Source organism: Schistocerca cancellata, chromosome 1, assembly GCF_023864275.1.
Source record: "Schistocerca cancellata isolate TAMUIC-IGC-003103 chromosome 1, iqSchCanc2.1, whole genome shotgun sequence".
NCBI lineage: Eukaryota > Metazoa > Arthropoda > Insecta > Orthoptera > Acrididae > Schistocerca > Schistocerca cancellata.
This window is the reverse complement of record NC_064626.1, coordinates 452735738-452756366: the sequence shown is the minus strand read 5'-3', so window position 1 is coordinate 452756366 and position 20629 is coordinate 452735738. Positions and strand designations below refer to the sequence as shown.

Genomic DNA, 20629 nt, shown 5'->3' with positions numbered 1-20629 from the left:
GAGCTTAACGCGTGCCTTTCGGCTACCAATCATAGTGGCTTGGCTGTCTTGCCAAGTCACAACAGAAAGGATACGCATCGGTCTAATCTTTACTATGACTGTCAGAAGAAAGAAGGAGATGTACACCACTTGCTGCTTGCCAGTGGCTTTTTCAAAGAACAGCAAAACCGTTTACTACAAAATCTTGTAAAACTGACGGTACCCCTTTCAACAAGAGCTCTTGTTTTATTGTGTCATAAAAACCCTGAAATATAAAAAGCGTTTTTTTTTATACGAGATGTATATATGAAACATGATGTATTAGTTGTAGATGTACGAACACTCTAATCTCCAGGTATTTGTTCCCAAAGACTGCTGAGTTCCTTTTATACTGTATTTTGTGTATAGTGATATGTCACGATTCCTTAGCTATAAGTATTGTACCAATTTAGGCAATGTAAAACAATACTAAATCATTGTTTAAAATATCGGGACTTTTCTATATATTCGAGCTTATATTTGTAATGAGTTGTTGACATGATTTAAAAAACCTCATCGGAAGAAAAGTGACCTCAGATCTTAAAGTTCCCATTGAGCTAACAGATCATCATAAAAAGTGTCACGTGTTCCCACTTCATGAGATATTGTACAGAGATTAATCTGCTATCTGTTCTCCTCTTAATGTCTCAGTGCGGGCACAGAAACTTTCTTTTGTCGGCAGGATTCAAATTTGTGTTCTCTCCACCACGCATCCGCAACCTTGGGTACAAAAGAGACGGGGTAAGAAAATATCGTTTATGTAGTAATGTGGTTGTTATTTATAGCATCAGTTTGATTTCTCTTAACAGTTCCTCTACAGAGGTATTTTAGCACCCCCCATACTTTAGTATCAAGATGGATGCAGATGAGCTGGCGTGGGTATCACAGCAGAGTTGTGCAGAACGCTGTCGTGCATGTGTGAGGCGTTGTGAGAACCACCGATCCAAGTGTCTATTTGTCTGCGGCAATAGGCCTCGCCCAGTTCTTTTGCAGACAAACTATGTGTCATCTGGCCTTCGCCTCACATCGTGTTCTGTTTTCTATGTGCTTAATCACTCATTTGCCCAAAATAAGCGCATTGAGTTTGCTTCATGCTCGTCTCTATGTGGAGTTTGGACACTCTGCATGTCTAGTTTTTTCCCTCTTCCCAAGTTCAGGTCCCCAAGATTGTAGTACGGTAATATTTTGTGTTGACAGTGATGCTATCATAGTACTGTTATGGCTGTGCAAATATAAAAATGGCAATGAGGACGGGACGGCCCAAGTGGTGTGGTGCATGTCTGTTATGCTTTGGGGCTCAACGGTGTCCAGGGATCATGCTAGCCATGTTGGAACAAAACTGTCGAGTAGCCATCCCTCCAGCATTGCATCCTCGTACACTACAGTTGCTAAAGATTTTGTTGCAGTGTCAAGTGTACTAGCCAGCGATTGATTGCAATATTCAACACCTTCTGCAGGCTTGTGCAACCTGTGCACAGAACCAGGCTGCACCGTTGCATCAGTTGCCCCTCGTCCAGGTCTAGAGCACCTACTGGTCATGGTATACATCGACTTTGTGAGCCCTTTTTTTTGAGAAATACGTGAGTGATGGTGGTTGATTCATTGTCAAATTTCCAGTATGTGGCCAAACTGTCCCCCATAATGTGAGTGCAGCTGTTCACTTGCTGTTAACCAGTTTTGCTGTTGACGGCACTTCCTGCACCCTACAGTAACTGGTGTTAAGGGTATAAACAGATTTACTTTTTCATTCATAATGGTGTCCAGTATTTGACTAAACCCTGGTGAAGCCTGAATCTAACTCAGAGGTTGAGCGATTCACGCAAACGGTTAAACAGAAATAAAAAAGTCCATGTCTACCTTGTCACGTGATGGTGTACTGTCTAGTTTTCTTGCCACATACTGGGCAATGTTGGCTAACACGTGCAGGCCAGCGGGATGTTTGCGGTGAGTGCCACCCAAGGAGTGTTTCAGATCCATTGCACCCCAAGTCGAATCTTCTGGACTATCATGGACCATCTGGGTTTCTCTAACAGGGCTGCCATTCGGAATGGTCTTTCGGCAGGGGTGCTGCTGGATGTCAATGAGCCACAAAGGTCGGCGTTCGTTTGCGGTAGATGTTGGCTGGAGGCACCTGACCTATTGTTCCATTCATTTGCGTATGCGACATGCTGGACCTTTGGCGCTGCTCTCTCCAAGCTAACTGGGTGATGGGGCTCGTCACAGCATTGTTCCAGTGAGAGGTTCCCAATTGCAGCAATGTGCTCACCTGCTGCCGTTCCCACCGCGCTGTCTGCCGTCCTATCTTTCCACAGAATGCGGCACAGGGAGGGATAGCTCCCACAACAACACTGTGCAGCCCATGTAATTCAAACTGGGGCCATCATTTCCCCACTCACCACTACACGAGACCTCATCCCCGCCAATGCCAGCAGAACAAGTGCTACCCCAGTCTCTGCAATTTCTACTCCTCCAGCGGAGCCAGCTGCATCGGCGTTGTCTCCCTCGATGTTCGATCGTCTACTGGGTAATCTCACGCCCTCTCAGATTTTGCGCCAGAGGTCGCATAACAAACCTAAATTTTTTGTTCTTACGTGGCCTCTTCAGGGGGAAGGTATTTAGTTTTCCTACCAGCGGATAACGACATGGGTGCATATGAGCTGGCATGGATATCACAGTGGAATAGTGCAGAATGCTGCCATGGAGGGAATGAGTGAGGCGTTGCATGGGCAGGGCCACTGATCCAGGTGTTTACCTGCTGGTGGCTATAGGCTTAGCCCAGAAGTTCTTAGACATCAATTACCTCGGACGTGGCTTTTGCCTCGTGCTCTGTTTTCCGTCTGCTTACTTATTCGATTATGCTGGTCACATTGTTTTTGCTCCGTGTTCGTGTCTGTGCTCCCCAACAGATTGTCTCGCATATAGAGATTCGTTTTCTCTTCGCAGGTCCTGCTCCCTGGGCTTGTGGTTAAGCCGCCCGCTGTCGGCTCGTAAGGTAGTATGGCTATCACTGTTCAAAACCATCAGAAAACTCTTGTAATGTGTGATATTTTCTCATGGTTTTACTTGGCGATCTCTGTCACCCCACGATGTCAGGTCTTACAAAAAGTACCATTTCCTCTTCACTTTTGTTCGGTGGTATCAACAGGCGACAATATCTATGAAATTGATTGCCACGTACCACATTTTACCTCTGGCATAAAGTCAGACTGCAATCTTAGTAACTACGGTAACTGACAGGTCAAGATTATTAAATCTGTCGTCTAGACTCGAAGATACTCCAGCATTATAATTTTTATTGGAGCAAACCTTAAAATAGCCCTCAACGACTGTATTATCTAATTTTCATAAGTGAATGGAAATGTATACTTGACAATTTGTAACAACAATCTGGACATGTATGAAGATGCGCGAAGATTACTTTCTCTTTGCTTTATTCGTCGCTGGTATTAGACAGCGGAATGATTTCAAGTAGTGTCAGCGATACATGGTATATTGATTAACAGAATAAACGTACTGAAGGTTTGAACCAACGCATTTCGCTTGTAGTTATCACCGATCTAATCGCGTCTAACGGATTGCGCATAATTTATTATCACGCCGAATGAACATTTTGATGGGCACTAGAAGTGGAAGTCATAGAATAGGACGCAAAATGGTAGAGTTGCTACACAGAAATGCCGTCGGTAGGAATCAGTTCCGAATGCAGTCGGGACCCAACAAAGAGTTGCGTAACGCAGTTCGCACGTTCTAAAATGGCGCGCCGGCTTGCTTCCGCTGTGGCCAGCAAGTTGGCGTACGTTTATTCGCGTTGTCTTCTGGAGCGACCTCCAGTGACTCTCGAGGTCGACGGCAAATGTAAGCAGAACAGATAGAGGCCGCAGGATCGAATCTATCACAGTACTTACATGCCTTCTAATCCGCCTTGCGGTGAAATGCACATGGTAAATGACAATATTTTCAATAACAGAATCCTTAACAAATCACTGTTCGTTACGTAATCCTTACTACATCCTAAGATGGGACATACAGCAAAACTTGTAGAACGTTACGGTAACAACTTCACCAACCATAAAAAATTTTCTTTCTCAGACGTCTTAATTCCAAGTTGACCAGGATTTTTTTTCTGTTATAAAGTAATTAGCGATTTTCTTGACGTAATTTACTTCGGTAAGACTTAAAAACACTGCAATTATTTGCCGTTGTAAATTCGAAATTATAACTTACTGCATCCTCGATTAGATTTTTACTATCTCTCGTCTCATTATGTTAGATTTATCGTAATATATCATATAGAAAGTGTTATCATGCTAATTCCATATGTTTAATACAATTCATATTGTCATACACAGCACAAACAGTTGAGCTATATGAGTGACTTTCCAGGATTATCGATAAAGAAAAGTGAGATGACGAAATGAGAAAGTGCCACTTTCACATTACGTAGTACAATGTAAGAAGCAGTTTCACATTTTCAGGCCTTGTTCGGCTACAGCTGTAATTTGACTGCTTGTTTTGAAGAAAGCGTGCATTAACTACCTCACCATACAAAGAGGTAACGAGCAAGGTGACGTAATGGTTGGTACTGGAATCGCGCTCAAGAGAAACGGGGTTCAAATTCTCATCCACCCATCCTGATTCAGCTTTTCAGTGGGCTCCTTAAAACGATTAAGTTGAGTGCTTGGAAGATTCCACTACAAAGTCTCCTGGCGTTTTTCGTTCGCCATCCACACCAATCCGTTGTGCTCTGTCCCTAACGACCTCGACCGACGAAGGTGGCAGAGTAATTATGACACTGGTGTCACATTCGGGAGAAGACACATTCAATTCCTCCGTCACTCATTCAGATGTAAGTTTTCTCAGGTATACTTTAGGCAAATGCCAGAATGATACCTTCAGATAAGACACGGCTGATTTCCGTACCCATCCTTACCCAGTACGAGCTTGTGCTTAGTCTCAAATAAATCCATCGTCGAGAAAACGTTAACCACTAATCTTTTCTTCTTTTTCTAATGACGTCGTTTTCTACATGATATTAAGCCCTAATTTTTCTACCATTTTACTGCAGAGGTCAAGCCAGCCTTTTATGTGGCGATTATTTTACCTATTAGCTACCAGCGTCTTCTGTGTGAACAGACGACAAAACTACCAAAGCCTTGCATAAACATCACTTCGAACGATTGTTGTAATGCGTACACTGCAAGATGTTACGTGTACACGTAAACGTTGTGAATATTACGAAACAATCGACGCTGCCTTAATGAAACGTACAATTTCAACCGTCAGAACTGTATTTGCATGCATGTAATGAAGTGGAACTGGGTGCCCGATGTGCAGCATAAAGAGGCAGGTGACCTTCAGCTTCCGCCAGCGCCGCGCAAACATGGGAACCAATTGTTGATCTCCTGCGTAAACAAGTACGATAATATTTGTAGGGTCACCGGTTGCAGTGTGCTGTAACAGTGATAACCTAAAGATTATGTTGGTAATTTACTCGTCGTAAGGCAGTCGTAATAATGAGTAAGAAATGAATTCAGCTTAATATTGTGCAGTGGGTTTAGTCTGCACAATACACTGCAAAACCATGTCTCTTTCAGAAGAATTACAATTGCTCAATAAACGGACTTTGGGACAGAAGTTGCTTTTTGTCGAAGAAAGGTGATGCACAGAAAGTTAATTTTTCAGTAGTACAGACAAATATTTCGGAGCCTTGGGCAGCAGTGTTATTTTGGTTTGCTCCTTGTTTGTAAACTACAAGCACAACAAGTCGATGTGTTGCGAAATATGTCAATATGTGACGAACTCAGTAGATCAAGACAGGTATTACAAGTGATTCTACGGCTACATCCTGACCATTTATCTAAGAACCTCTTGTCGCTATTAGTAAACGACTGTTGTTCAAATAACTTGGCAGAGCCTCTTCGCAGGTATTAAAATTATAATTTCGACATTCGAGCCACTTTCTGTTCCTGACAAATAGGTAACTTTCCGAAATAAGAAGTAATACGAGCACAGAAATAGAAGTTATACTTCAAAATACTGAGATCTAACCGTAAGACTTAGTGTGGCGTTTTCAACTATAAGCACATAGATAATCGCTGAACAGACAGACATTATTTCACCGCTAGAGACTACTATGTGGTAGCACTTATTTGTTAAACACATATCTCCAATAATTGCATCTCTACACACGTTCGAGAACTGAAATCTACGCCTATATTACTTTGAAAACATACATTTGAGATTAGGTTTAAATTAGTCCTGTAAGATAGTGCCAAAAGTTATACACTGTAACCAAAGTTTACGCAATAAATTCGTACAGTGAGTTTCAGGGTTTAATATTTCATCTTCAGGTATATGTCTTCTTTATTTGGTTCTAGCATTGTTCAAAAATAAACCAAATTTGAAAATATTGTAGACATGTGCCCAAGGACTGGGTACTGAAACTCCAAATGTTTTATACGAGTTACTGATTATGTCGGGACTAAGACCGTTGTACAGTTTTGTTTCTAGGCTACCTCCACATTTGTAGAAATTATTGCTTCTTTTCTAAAATGCAATGGTTCATTTGACGGCAACAGATCAGCTAACAACTTATTGACCGTGAATAAGGTTTTTCGTGACACTCGTTATCTGGCTCGCCTTGAGCAACGAAAGACTGAGAACACTTTCTCACTGACCTCTGTCTGCCACTATTGACGAATACTATATGCCTGTCTAGATTAACAGCTAACACCCAGATAGTCCGAAAGGCAGCTGCTACTTACGGTCAGTAGAATACCAGCAAAGAGTCTCAGATAAGTAGCGTAGTGCACTGTAGCGCGAAGTTCACCTGGTAGTGTACTCCGGACAAACTGCAGTTCATCGCACAGCTTAGGGCAAGTCCGTCCTACATGGCAACACCGTGCTGCAACGTACCTAAGTAGGTAGTGGCTCCGCTCCCTGCAGTTCTCGTCCTTCCCTCTTCCCGTTCCTTTTCGCTGGCGGCGGAGCTTCTTCGATACCCGGCTTTCAGTCCACAGCACTCATACTGACACTTTCTCTCGACTGAGATCACAAACAGCTTCGGCACTGGATGTCCCGTTTGGAGCGACGGGGGTACGGCACAGTGAGGCTGGAAATCAGCTGGAATTGTCGGTAGCAGCGGCTGCGGCCGCGACCGTCGCTATGCGTTCGCAGCGCCAACTGGTTCGCCGTGAGAGGCGGGCGGCGGCGTCGCGGACATGACTCGTACCACGTGACACCACGCGGTGAGCTGGCGGCCGACGTCACGGCGGCGTGGCTGCCTCCAGCCTTCCCACACTGGCGCTCGAGGCTCGCTCTTCAGCTAAAGCTGGACAAAACAGTCCGAACGTTCTTCTAATTTTGACAGCCAAGACCGCCTGAATCCTCTGCAGCTTATTTACCTACACAGAGTGAAAATATATTGTGTTCCAACATTATAATATAAACGAAGAAGAAGTATAACACTGGCTCAGAAAATATCGTTCTTGTGAAATACACAACTGGCTCTTTATTCGTACGAAATAATTAATGTCATCGACAGGGGACGTGAAGCTAATTTCGTGTTTCTAGATTTCCGAGAGGCTTTTCACACCGTCCCTCAGAAGCGGCTTCAGATCAAACTGAGTGCCTGTGGAGTATCGTTTCGGTTGTGCTGCTGCATTCGTGATTCCCTGTCAAGGAGGTTGCAGTTCGTAGTAACTGACTGGAAATCATCCAGTAAAATTTAACGTTATATCAACGATTCCCCAAGGTAGCCTTATAGGTCCTCTGCAATTCTTAATGTGAACGATTAAGGGGACAATCTGTGCAGGTATCTTAGATTGTTCTTAAATTTGTTTCCACAAGCAGTTACTCCATACTTCTTGCCCCTTGCAGTATTTCAAATGGTTCAAATGGCTCTGAGCACTATGGAACTTAGCAGCTGAGGTCATCAGTCCCCTAGAACTTAGAACTATTTAAACCTAACTAACTTAAGGACATCACACACATCCATGCCCGAGGGCAGAATTCGAACCTGCGACCGTAGCGGTCGCGCGGTTCCAGACTGAAGCACCTAGAACCGCTCGCCCACCCCGGCCAGCCCTTGCAGTAGCAATCCTTCATATTTGTATTCATCTCGTCTGGAAGAAGATTGGCAATTGCTGCTCTAGCTATCAGCATTTTGTTTATGTGGTTCCCTTGCAATGTTTTCGTTGCTGCAAAGTTCCCTATACATACTACTGGCCTTCAGTAATTAGGCAACGCACTTTTTTTCTCGGCTAATTTCGGTTGAAAAAAATGCGGAATTTTTTGTGTGAGACTGTGTAATGTTCCTGCTTCAGTCTATGTAGTTGCATGAAGTTATGACAGGTGATGGCGCTATACGTAGCCTTCAAAATGGCGTCTGTAACGGATATACATTCCAAGCAGAGAGCTGTCATTGAGTCTCTTTTAGCGGGAAACTAGGGCATCGCAGACAATCATAGGCGCTTTGAAAGACTACGGAAACCTGGCACTGAACAAAAGCACGGTGAGTCGTTGGGCGAGACGTCTGTCATCACCGCAACAAGGTCGAGCTAACCTGTCCGATCTCCCGCGTGCCGGTCGGCCGCACCCAGCTGTCACTCCTGCAATATTGGAACGTGTGGACACTCTCATTCGAAGTGCCACAAAAATGAAAACAAACTTCTCCATGACAAAACATGGTTTCATACAAATCTGCGCACTCGAGAGGAGCTCACAAAACTTCTTTGAACTGTTCTTGCCCATCCGCCCTACAGCCCGGATCTCGCATCTTCCTACTTCCAACTGTTTGACTCAATGGAGGATGCACTCCAGGGGAATCAGTAGGTGGATGATGAGGAGGTTATTGATGCAGCAAGACGTTGGCTCTGATGTCGACCAGTAGAGTGGTATTATGAGGGCATGCAGCCCCTCCTAAGAAAGTGGCGTACGGCCGTCGTATTGAACGGAGATTATGTTGAAAAATAGGGTTTTGTAGTCAAAAGAGTGGAGAATAATACGTTATATTGGACTTCTGAATAAAACCACCGTGCTTTCAGAAAAAAGTGTGCATTACTCACTGAGAGACCCTCGTATGTTACTCTCAGCCAGGCACATTTGCAGCAGTGTTCTTCTTACTAGAGGGAAAATTCTTTTTTAATACCCTCCCTATGTCTAGCACTAAGTTGATTGTTCTTTGACTATAGTTTTTATCTCTGAGCTCTTTGTATCGTAGCGAGCAGGATGCTATAGACAATGGACTCGTAATCAGAAGAACTGCAGTTGAAACCCTTTGTTAAGGATACGGACGACTTCCTTCCCATTTCTGTCGACTCTAAGCATACGCTCCGTCTCTAAGGACCGCCTCTTCGACGCTCCGTAACATACTGATCACCCCTCCACAATTTTACAGTCTTCAGTGGCGATTATGCTTACCGTAGAACACGTTATCTCCATAGACATCTTCTCTGCCCTTGGACTGGGTGTTCGTGTTGTCCTCATCATTTCACCATCATTCTTGAAAGTGGCTAGATTGGTCTGTGTAAATATTGGGACTTTGTACGGGCGCTGAGGACCGCACAGTTGAGCACCCCACAAACCAACCATCATCATCCAGACATGGAGCGCCCCTATCCAGAAATTATGGTCATGAAATTCTTGTGCCTCATTCGTGGATGTGGACGGCTCCTCCCCTCCCCCTCTCTACTAGCTGCGAACTTCTCAGTTAAATAGATTTTCGATCTCGGTTGTATTATGTGACGCTGTTTTACTGTTATTTACCACCCATTCCTAATATTAGCGAGGTTGCTATTTGGTTCACGAGATCACACTGCTGTATACGTAACAGACGCTCTAGCTAAAAGCGTACAAAAAATTGTCCTATTTGCCACAACAATTTCTTACAAGCCGCTTAAGGTCTGTTGCACACAGAAACTCTAAATACAGTGTCGCAATGAATGGTAATCGTCTAAGAAGCACAGTGTTTCCATTCCTTTTTCCGTCCTCGCAGAACTTAATTAGCGCTTCCGAGGCAACTACTACGTCCGTTTGCCAACAGAGAGCTGTCACATCAGCGCGGAAAAGTTACATCCTGGAATCAGCTGGTGCGCAGAATCTGCACGTTCGTCACCGCGTTGAGTAACACCAGGCAAACCCCACCGCGAGTGCCTACGTAATCGTCAGATACAGTTGCGTTTGCGTGCCGTCGCGTACCGAGTGATGAGTCACAGTGGAGAGACACAATAGACAGTTAAGTAATTTTTTCTGAGCGTTCGTCACGCAATGAATCAACAAGGCAATTTCCTAGACTGGATGTAACAACCAGAAGGCCTGCAGCTATATGAGCTCCTGTTGCAGCTGTGCTGAGTCGCATTTCGTAACACCGGCTTGAGAAAAGAAAGAGGAAACGATAAAAATGTCCAACATAATTTGTAAAAACATAAAAACCATTCACGGGTTAGGCCATAGGCCTGATCCGACTGACCGACTGCTGCTTAGAAGGCAGTACGAGGAGCGATCTGTGATCGTAGGACATGTGATCAGCATGTCGCCAGTCCCTCCTGCTGTTACTGCCAGTAGATAAATCTTGATCATGCCGCTGCTTTTTATTCGAGCAGTTCCTCATTTGGTCTCATAAGGGCTGAGTCACTCCGAAAAAAGTATCTGTTTCACGATAACTCACAGCTGCAAATACTTCAAAATAAGGCTACAAAAGCACACATCGAAAATTTTTCAAGAGGATTCCAGTGAAGAAAATATGTCTGAGCTCCTTTATAGCACACTATCATATTACTTCTGTTGTCATAAACTTGTTCGTGGCTTTCACTGATAGGAACTGAGTGTTTTGGTGGTATTAAATGTGCGAATCTACGAATTCCAAAAGCCGTCAATTTGCTTTATATCAAACAATTTCGTTACTGAAGTAGATATAATGTAGGATATATGCTGTCTGTCGTAGATTATTTGAATCCTAAGTTGCTTGAACAATAATTGCAAGTGATCAAGTCTTCTCATTTTCTCTCCGTACCAAGACGGCTGTAAGTAGGCTGTTTCGGTTTTTATGTTGGTAACGCCACGTAGCGCTCTGTATGAAAATCACTGACTGTGCTGTGTGCAGTCTGTGGCTGGTTGGCATTGTTGGAATATTTGCTATTGTAGTAAACGTATTGGGCTGTTGGATATGAACAGCGCGTAGCGTTGCGCAGTTGGAGGTGAGCAGTGTTGCCAATTTAGCGACTTTGTCGCTAGAAATGGCGACTTTTGCCTTCGTCTTAGCGACAAAAAACTTTTTAGCGACAAAAATTATTTAGCGACTTATCTGGCGACTTTTGGAGTAGTGACGACTTTTGAAGTACAAATCAAAACTATTTTGGGTCAGTATTTTCATTAACAAAACTAAGATTTTAACTATAGAATGGATACTATACTGACTTTGTTCTAGATTTACTAAGTTAAATAAGTTCTTAGCAGATCATGTAACATTGTTCAGCATTTAGCAAACCTGAACGTGGGAATTGCCTACAGAGTAAGAAAACCTTGACTATAGAATAATTCATTATTCATTACCCACTAGCCTGTTATCGTCGATAGCGCATCGATCTATAATTCTTCAATTTATGAACTCCCTTTATTTTTCGAATTGACAAAAACATACTTAATAATAAAATACATTTCTGTCCAGCAACCTCTAATTTTTCGAAATGTTATCTCGCAGTCAAATTACTACCACATGCACAGTGGTAACGCAAGAACAATTCGGTGGGGGCATCTCAGACATTATTACGTTTTAAACAATGAACAATAGGACTGATATCGAGTTACCGAGTGAGTAGATCGTTTCATGACCTGTAGTTTGCCTGAGTTTTACTGTATTTTCAGTGATTATAAATTGATGAAATTGTTGTGGTGGCTTACATAATGGATTTACAGCAGAAGAAGAAGCAGTACGCTCAAAAATATCGGGATGCGTGGGAAGCAGAACCTGAATTCAATCGGTGGCTGAAACCAGTCGTTGGAGACTTATCCAAGGCAAGATGTAAAGTGTGTGCAACAGAGTTTTATGCTAAGTTGTGTGATATTAGAAAGCATTCAAAAACTATTAAGCATAAACAAAAAATTGATTAAAAAAACACAAACCACCTTACCTGTGAAAATTGTTGCGAAAACTACAGTTAGAATAGCAAGCAGAGCGGAAGGCGCCCTTTCTTTATTTATTGGTGAACATTGTTCTATTTTAGCTGTAGATCATTTAAGAATACTGCGCAAGAAGGTGTTTTCCGGTGATGAGGGCGCTAAAGACATGCAATTACGTCGTACAAAGTGCACTAACATTATAACTGAAGTTTTGGCTCCATATTTTACACAATCATTGGTTGAAGATATGTGTAACCAAAAATACAGTGCACTAATAAATGAATCCACAGATGTATCAATATCTAAAATGCTAGGTACCGTTATACGGTACTATAGTGTAAACAACCAAACCATTAGATTGGCATTTCTCAAACTCGCTGTAGTAGAAACTACAGATGCAAGAAATCTGGCTGCTGTTCTTGTGAATTCTTTGAAAGATCTCAAACTTCCAGTCGCTAATATGGCAGGAATTGGCACAGATAATGCTTCTGCAATTGTTGGAATAAACAATGGGCTTTTCAAACAACTCAAGAGAGAATATGGTTTGAAGCATTTGGTATTGATCCGTTGCATTTGTCACTCTATTCAGCATTCAGCTTGCAGTTTCGCATGCCTCAGTGAATACCACACCTAGAAACATAGAGTTTCTTGTACGGGAAACCTACAATTGGTTCTCCATTTCACCCAAAAGACAAGAGGAATGTAGAAAGGTTTATGAGACAATAAATTGTGGAAAACAGCCACTAAAAATTTTGGAGGTCTGTGCAACACGTTGGCTTTCAATTGAACCAGCAATACGAAGAATTCTGGAGCAGTGGGAAGAACTAGAGCTACATTTTTCACTTGCCATGGTTCAAGACAATTGTTACTTTTATTTATTTATTTATTTATTTACACTGCCGATCTTTTGTACAAGATGTATTGTGACGACTCAAATCATCTTTACATGTTTTACCTTAAACATGCTTAAAAGACGTACAAATAGCAATAAAAACTTTTGAAGGAGAAGACAATGACCCCACTAAATTACAAGATACACTTGTATTTCTCATGCAGTCACTCGGACAAAACATAGTTTTTCCAACTGTTGATTTGTTGACAACACCAGTTCCAAGCGAATGTATGTACGCAAATCCGAATCTTGGCTTTATGTTTGAACAGAAATTGTCTGAATCAAGATTGTCTGAAGAAAATAAAGTTTATTTGAAGAAGAGATGCATTCAGTTTAGTCTGAAACTCATAAAAGAAATTCAACAAAAACTGCCAAGTAACGTTACGATCCTGAAAAAAATGTCAATGCTAAATGTTGAAGAAACACTTAAAATGAATAAAAATAATGCTGTAGCGGATGTAGCCAAAGAATTGGGTTTTAGTGGCTGCAAGAATGGCATAATATCATCTTCATTAGGTGGAATAACACTACTAATACTGTTCGATTTTGGAGTGAGGTTTTGCAGTATAAAAATGCAGCAGGAGAGAATCCTTTTTCTTTGATTTCACAGCTAGCAATGACTGTTCTATGCCTACCGCATTCAAATGCAGAAGTGGAAAGAATATTCAGTTCTATGAACATTATAAAAACTAAACAACGTAACAGATTATCGTTAAAGACAATTAATGCTTTGATCATATTGAGAGACCAGCTGAAGAAACATAATAAAGATTTTGCATCTTTTTACATACCGTCAGACGTATTGAAGGTTATTGGAACGAACAAAAGTTACTCTTCTGTGATAAAACCAGTCAAACTGCAACATCATCTTTTGAGCGACGTTCAACCCTCTACATCAACTACAGTTCTGTCAGAGCATGAAACAGAGGAGTTATTCGATCTTCGGAGTGACGACGATGAATAGCTCACATACTGGTATGTATACATTTTGTAGCGTAATTTGAGTCCTTGCTTTCTTTTGTTACAAATATAGTTGTATATTTCTATTATATTTTACTACTGTGATTGAAAGAACAATTTATGCAAGCAATGCGTCATTTAATTGAGACAATATAGCAATTACATATGAGACAATTTTTATTAATATTTTACTCCCCCCCCCCCCCCCCCCACTGGCTTGCTGCACCATTCACAGCACGAAATTATCAGTACACACCTAGTAAAATCAGTTTTAGCGACTTTCTAGCGTCTTTTGATATTGAATTTAGCGACTCGGGTTTTTTAGCGTTGGCAACACTGGAGGTGAGCCGCCAGCAGAAGTTGTTGTGGGGAGAGAGATGGCAAAATTTTGAGAGCGGACAATCTGGACGTGTGTCCATCAGAAAGAGTACATTTGTAATACTGGATATCATGAACTGATATATATATTTTATGACTTTTGAACATTATTAAAGTAAATACGTTGTTTGTTCTCTATCAAAATCTTTCATTTGCTAACTATGCCTATCAGTAGTTAGTGCCTTCAGTAGTTCGAATCTTTTATTTAGCTGGCAGTATTGGTGCTCGCTGTATTGCAGTAGTTCGAGTAACGAAGATTTTTGTGAGGTAAGTGATTCATGAAAGGTATAGGTTATTGTTAGTCAGGGCCATTCTTTTGTAGGGATTATTGAAAGTCAGATTGCGTTGCGCTAAAAATATTGTGTCAGTTTAGTGTTGATCAGAATAAGTAAAGACACAAATGTTAAGCACGTTCAGTTTTGCTCAGCTGTTTGAAAATCAAATAACGTAAGAGGTTTATCAGCATAGTAATTCATAAATTTTTCCAAGGGGACGTTTCACGGCGTTCCTCACATAATGGGTTCAACTAGGAATAAATTCATTCTGAGTATCAGTTGACAGATTATGCACTTGTAAATGTTTTCCGGCTTCTTGAGCGTCCCTGACCTTGCTAATGTGTTTTGCGAGAACTGGATCTTAATAACGCAAAACCTCTAATATTCCGAGACAGTTTCCATTACTTAGATCTCCATTTTTCTGACATGAACATTCGAAGGCCAGGCCTCTTTGACCAAGAAATAATGTACGTATGTAATATGAGAGGTCCTATGTAAGTTGGCTATTCTACGGACGAACAAAAGAAGAGCATTACCTCCGTGCTTCCGAGCATCAGCATGGCCAATGTACCACTATTGTGTCATTTTATTTCTCCACTTTAACGATCCTTCCAGGCAATTACATACAAATAGATACGATTTTTTTTTGTCTTTGCTCTTGAATGTAAAATATTTTCTATATAATTCGCGTAAAATCATCTTGTGATGGAATCAGAAGTGCCGTGTTTCAGCGTTGTTGGCAAACATAGCAAATTATAATAAGTTTCACAGCTGTTGCCGTGCACATTTGTTGGAGAAAAGTTTTCGTAGGATTTCAAAACGTTTTTAAAGAAAGCGCAGTTTCGACTCGATCACAAGGTGATTTTAGCGCACGATGCCTAAAGAAAATATTGTGCATTCAAAATTAAACAGGAAATATAATTGTATGCAACTGTCCTATAAGTATCATAAAAATGAAGAACTGAAGGGGGCCGGACGGAGCGGCCGTAGGGTTCTAGGCGCTAAGTCTGGAACCGCGCGACCGCTCCGGTCGCAGGTTCGAATCCTGCCTCGGGCATGGATGTGTGTGATGTCTTTAGGTTAGTTAGGTTTAAGCAGTTCTAAGTTCTCGGGGACTGATGACCTCAGATGTTAAGTCCCATAGTGCTCAGAGCCATTTGAACCATTTTTGAACTGAAGGGGAAAGCAAGAGCTAGACTGGCTATTCAGATGCTGAGGTAATGTTCTTTTGTTTATTCTATGATGCAAAATTTATTTTACAATCCAAGCCATTGAGAAACCTGGGCCCGTCATGATGCTTAGCCTACGAGGATTTGTGCCCCCTCCCTCTCCCTTCTCGTTAGACATGTCCAGGCGTGGGCACCCAACAGACAGGAAGCAAACACGTCCAAAGTGTCTCCCGGCCAGACCACTGCTCTGGTCGACCGAGGTAATGTCTGATCCCTCATCTGTGGTTGGCAAGAGGTCATTTCAAGGTGTGGCAGTCAGCGGAAGACTATGGGACCGACCGAAAGGCCTCCCTGGTTCGTGTGACAAACAAGTTTGAGGCGCTGTCTGTGGCTTATAAGGGTCCTGAGGCAGGTACAGTAGTTTATTCTGTAGCAGAGGATGCTTACTGACCAGCAAGGTCTGGGAATTCACAGTGGGTGGGACTACTGGTAGCTCCAAAGTCAGGTGCATGACAGACGCTCGTAGGGATATGGCTGCCAAAGAGAGGAAGAGATCCCCTGTGCACTCTGTGTGTCTACTAGAAGGAGTTATACCAGATGTAGAACGGGTCCTGTGGGCGGTGGCTCATTTCGGTACTAACAATGTGTGTCGTTTTGGATAGCAAGAGATTTTCTCTGGTTTCTGGTGGCTACCTGAAGTTAAAAGAACAGCCAGTCTTCCTTGCAAGATGAAGATGGAGCTCACTATCTGTAGTATAGTTGGATACTTGACCGGACTGATTATGGAGCTACAGTACAGAACCAAGTAAAGGGTTCGAATCAGATTTAGACGGCTCTGAGACCGTCTAGGCTGCAAATTCTTGTATTTTCGTCACAGGATGAAGAGGTATTGGAATCTGTTTAATAGATCAGTGGTGTATTACACGCAGTAGGGATTCAGGTAGCGGCGGCTGTGTGGAGTGGGCTGGAGGGTCTTTCAGGTTAGAGAGTCACGGGGATTAAAAATAACGGATTCAGTCTCAAACGGTGCACATCAATCACAGGACGAGGGTGGATTTAGGAAATATCGGTGTTCTAGTTGTAAATTGCCATAGCTGTGTTGGGTAAGAAAGGAGCTCGAAGAGCTCATAGAAAGCACTAAATCAGAAATCATTACATGTGTCGAAAAATGAGTAAACCTGGAGCTAAGTTAAGCCGAACTTTGACCAAGGACTTTATGTCCGAAAGAACAGACACACAAAGGAATTAAAGGCATTAACCGCCAGTGGGCATTGATTTATATCAATGGGACAAGTTGAAAATATGGGTCAGACCAGGATTCGAACCTGGGTCTCCTGCTTTTCTAGGCAGATGTACTGACCACCACGACATCCGGATACAGTGGTCACCACAATCATACGGACTACCACAGAAGGCCCTCCACCGGACCCAATTTCTCAACATATACCACAAAGTATCGATGTAGTGCCCTGGTCATTAGCCTCGTAACTCGCGGCATCTCGTTGATTCCTATAAGAGTTCGAGCTTGGTGTGCATTTGCACCGAAGGGATTGTTGACCCTCACCGCCCTAATTATATGGTGTCTGTTCTCTCGGACATGTCTTTAATTCCTTTGTGTCTAGATCAAATTCACTTGATGGTGCATGTTTGTTGCTGTTGGAAGTAGTGACATTGAAATAGACAGTTGCTGCGAGTTAGTATGGGTAGAGGTAACACTAGACAATAGGAAAAAAATAATGACAGGTTCCTTGTATCAATTCCTCGACTCAGGTTCAACCACAATTTGAATCTAATTTCTAATAGGTACTTGACTCTTACAATTTCAGTTGGTGATGACTTCAGTCTTCCCATGCCATGTTGCAAAAAAACTTTTTTAAAGTCGATCATAGGTATAAAATATCATCCAAAATTGTACTAAAAGTTTTCTCTGAAAGTTAGTTTGAGTAATTTGTTAAGGAGACAACTCGAAGTGTAAATGGTTGCGGAAACATGCTAGAAGTCCTGAGTAAACAGAGATCCATGAATAACTAAACACAAAGTGGTTCTAGTGAGACTAAGTACCGTAACATCCAAATCCACCAAAAATAGACACAAAATAAATGTATCAAAAAAATGCAGGTAAAAATTTGTTTGACGCCTTCCTAAGAGACCGTCTCCACTTCTTCCAAACTAACCATATAAGCGTCGACCAAAGCAATAATTGAGGCTTTCATACCAAGTAAACTAATAAGAAGCGGAAAGATCAGCCATGGTACACAAAACAGGTGAGGCCAGTGTTGCAGAAGCAAGCGAAAAGCGTGCCATAGCTAAAAGACCATAAAATTTTCAGTAATGAAGACGTTTTACAGAAGCTCGAACCTTAGCATCGACTTAACTGTGCGAAATGAGTTTAACAGTTTTCACAACGAAATTCTGTCTACTAACCTGGCAAAATAAAATATTATAAGAAATTTTTATCGTATACAAAGTGTATGAGAGGTAAGAACCCATCAATACGGTCACTGCGAGATGGCAATGGTAATGTTACTGACGACAGGGCCACTAAAGCGAAATTACTAAACATTGTTCCGAAACTCTTTCACCAAAAAAGATGCAATAAATATTTGAGAATTTGAATCAAGAACAGTTGCTAACACGTGCAATTTAAAAGTAGATATCCTCAATGTAGTGAAGCAGCTTCAATCACTTAATTAAAGGCAAGATCTCTGGTCCAGTTTGTATACCAGTTACGTTTCTTTCGGTTTATTCCGATGAAATAGTTCCATTTATTAGCAGTCATACATAACCTCTCACTCTGTGAATGATCCGTACCTAAAAAGCGGAAAGTTGCACAGATCACACCACTATACAATGAAGGAAACAGAAGTAATCTGCTCAATTACAGACCCATATCCTTGACATCGATATGCAGTAGCGTTTTGGTAAATATATTCTATTCGAACATTATGAAAAACGTAGAAGAAAACATTTAATGACCCATAATCAGCAAGGATACAGAAAATACCGCTCTTGTACGACACAACTCTCGCTTTATTCATACAGAGTGAAGGGTACCATCGAAGGGGGATTTAAAGTTGATTCCATATTTGTAAAATTCCTCAAAGTTTTTGACATCGTTCCTCACAAACGGCTTCTAATAAAAATTGCGTACCTGCGAAATATCCCTCAGACGTGCTAATAGATTCGTGGATTCATGTCAGAAATGTCACTGTTCGTAGTAATTGAAGGGAAGTCATCGAGTGAAACAAATGTGAAATGTTATAGGCTCTTTGCTGTACCTAGTCTATATAGACGTTTTAGGAGACACTCTGAGCAGCACCTTAAATGGTTTGCAGGTGATGCTGTCGTTTATCCTGTAATGCAGTCATCATAAGACCAAATGAATTACAAAAAGCTTTGGACAAGGTTTCTGCATTCTGTGACTGTGGTGGTAGGGAATACAGCAGTAGTCTCTTGCTCTGGAAGGGCCAGGTTGAATCCTGGATAAAAGCGGGTATTTTTCATCGTTCCAGTCCTTCGAGGACGGCCCCAGGTCCGCTCAGCCTGATATCAGTTGAGTACTGGGGATAAAAGGTTGCTGGGGTGGTGAGCCCGCCACGCACCCCTTCCCAGTGTCGCGGCCAAGATAATCTGCACTCCACCTGCAGTCAGATCAATAGTCCTGTCACGGGCTTTCGCCACGAACATTACCTTTTTTATGCCTATGGTGTGAGAAGTGACAATTGATCCTAACAATAAAAAGTGTGAGGTCCTCTACGTGAGTGCTAAAAAAATCTGAAGTATTTCTGTTGAAAGGGTACAGTACTGCCCGACACTGAAAATAGGTACAACATACTTCATTATTTTTGTTAGAACAACACATTTTTTTTTGTAAAATAACTCAATTTCAATTAATACAGCGAAGCCGGATACCAGTGTAGGAATGAATGACAATTTATTTATTTAATTTATCATATGTGCACTCCCACAAAATAAATCCCTACATCCAGTTTGGTGAGATCTTTTGAAATGAATGAATGTATGGTCGTCTGCTAACCACAGATAGAGAATGTGAATATATGATCATCTTTGAGTTGATCCTTTGGCCACCTTTGGTGGGACCAAAGACATGAAATTTACCAGAGCTTTGAGCGCCTGAAATGTGGCTGACCAATAAGGTAGCAAGGTGCTTCTCCCACTTCGACAGAGGTGCGAGAGAACCTGAATACGGCCATGTTTCAGCACTCTGCCGCTGGATCTTGTGCTGTGATGACCTGTTTTAGTTGTGCTCCGAAATGAGGAAAGAGTGGAGACATGGTATGCATGTGGAATATTTAAGAGTAGTTTGAAATAATAATTTCTCTATTTCAGGAACTTTTGTGGGGAGAATTAAATGTCAGGCAGGTAATATTAATGGGATTGTAGTAATCTTCGGAAGTGACCAACGGTCACAAAGAAACCACGTGTAGCAATAAGTTGAAATACTTCCGTGTGCTTAAGCTACGCTGAATTACTAGCGTGTGTACAATAAGTTGAAATATTTAAGAAATAGCGTGTGTACCATAAGTTGAAATATTTAAGAAATGGCGTGTGCAGGACTTGAAATTAGAGACGAGTACTTCCACGTGGTGAGTACTGTGTGAGTCTCAGTCTGTGTATGAGACAAAGGATAAAGAGAAGTACTCGTCCATGGTATCAGTTGAGGACTCGCGTGTGTGATGAATACATTAATATTACTTTGCGTGTGACGCTAGATTCAAACTCTGAGAGAGAAGCAAGGTGAGTCGGCTGTCTATCCAGCAACGCCACATGGCTTGCATTGCACAGGAAGACGTGCATAT

General features: G+C 41.9%; 1 protein-coding gene across 4 annotated transcripts in view; it reads right to left on the bottom strand.

The window, feature by feature from the left end:
* Positions 1-20629, bottom strand: part of LOC126176770 (leucine-rich repeat-containing protein 15-like) — a 111756-nt gene that overhangs the window by 50028 nt on the left and 41099 nt on the right. The window contains exon 1 of one of the 4 annotated variants that reach the window (XM_049923964.1): positions 6848-7225. The exons of 1 other annotated variant lie outside the window; for it this stretch is intronic. The gene's annotated coding sequence lies outside the window, so the exon portion shown is untranslated. Of the gene's footprint in view, positions 1-6782; positions 7226-20629 lie in introns of those variants that run through there. 2 more of the 4 variants (XM_049923943.1, XM_049923956.1) reach the window with 2 other exon arrangements.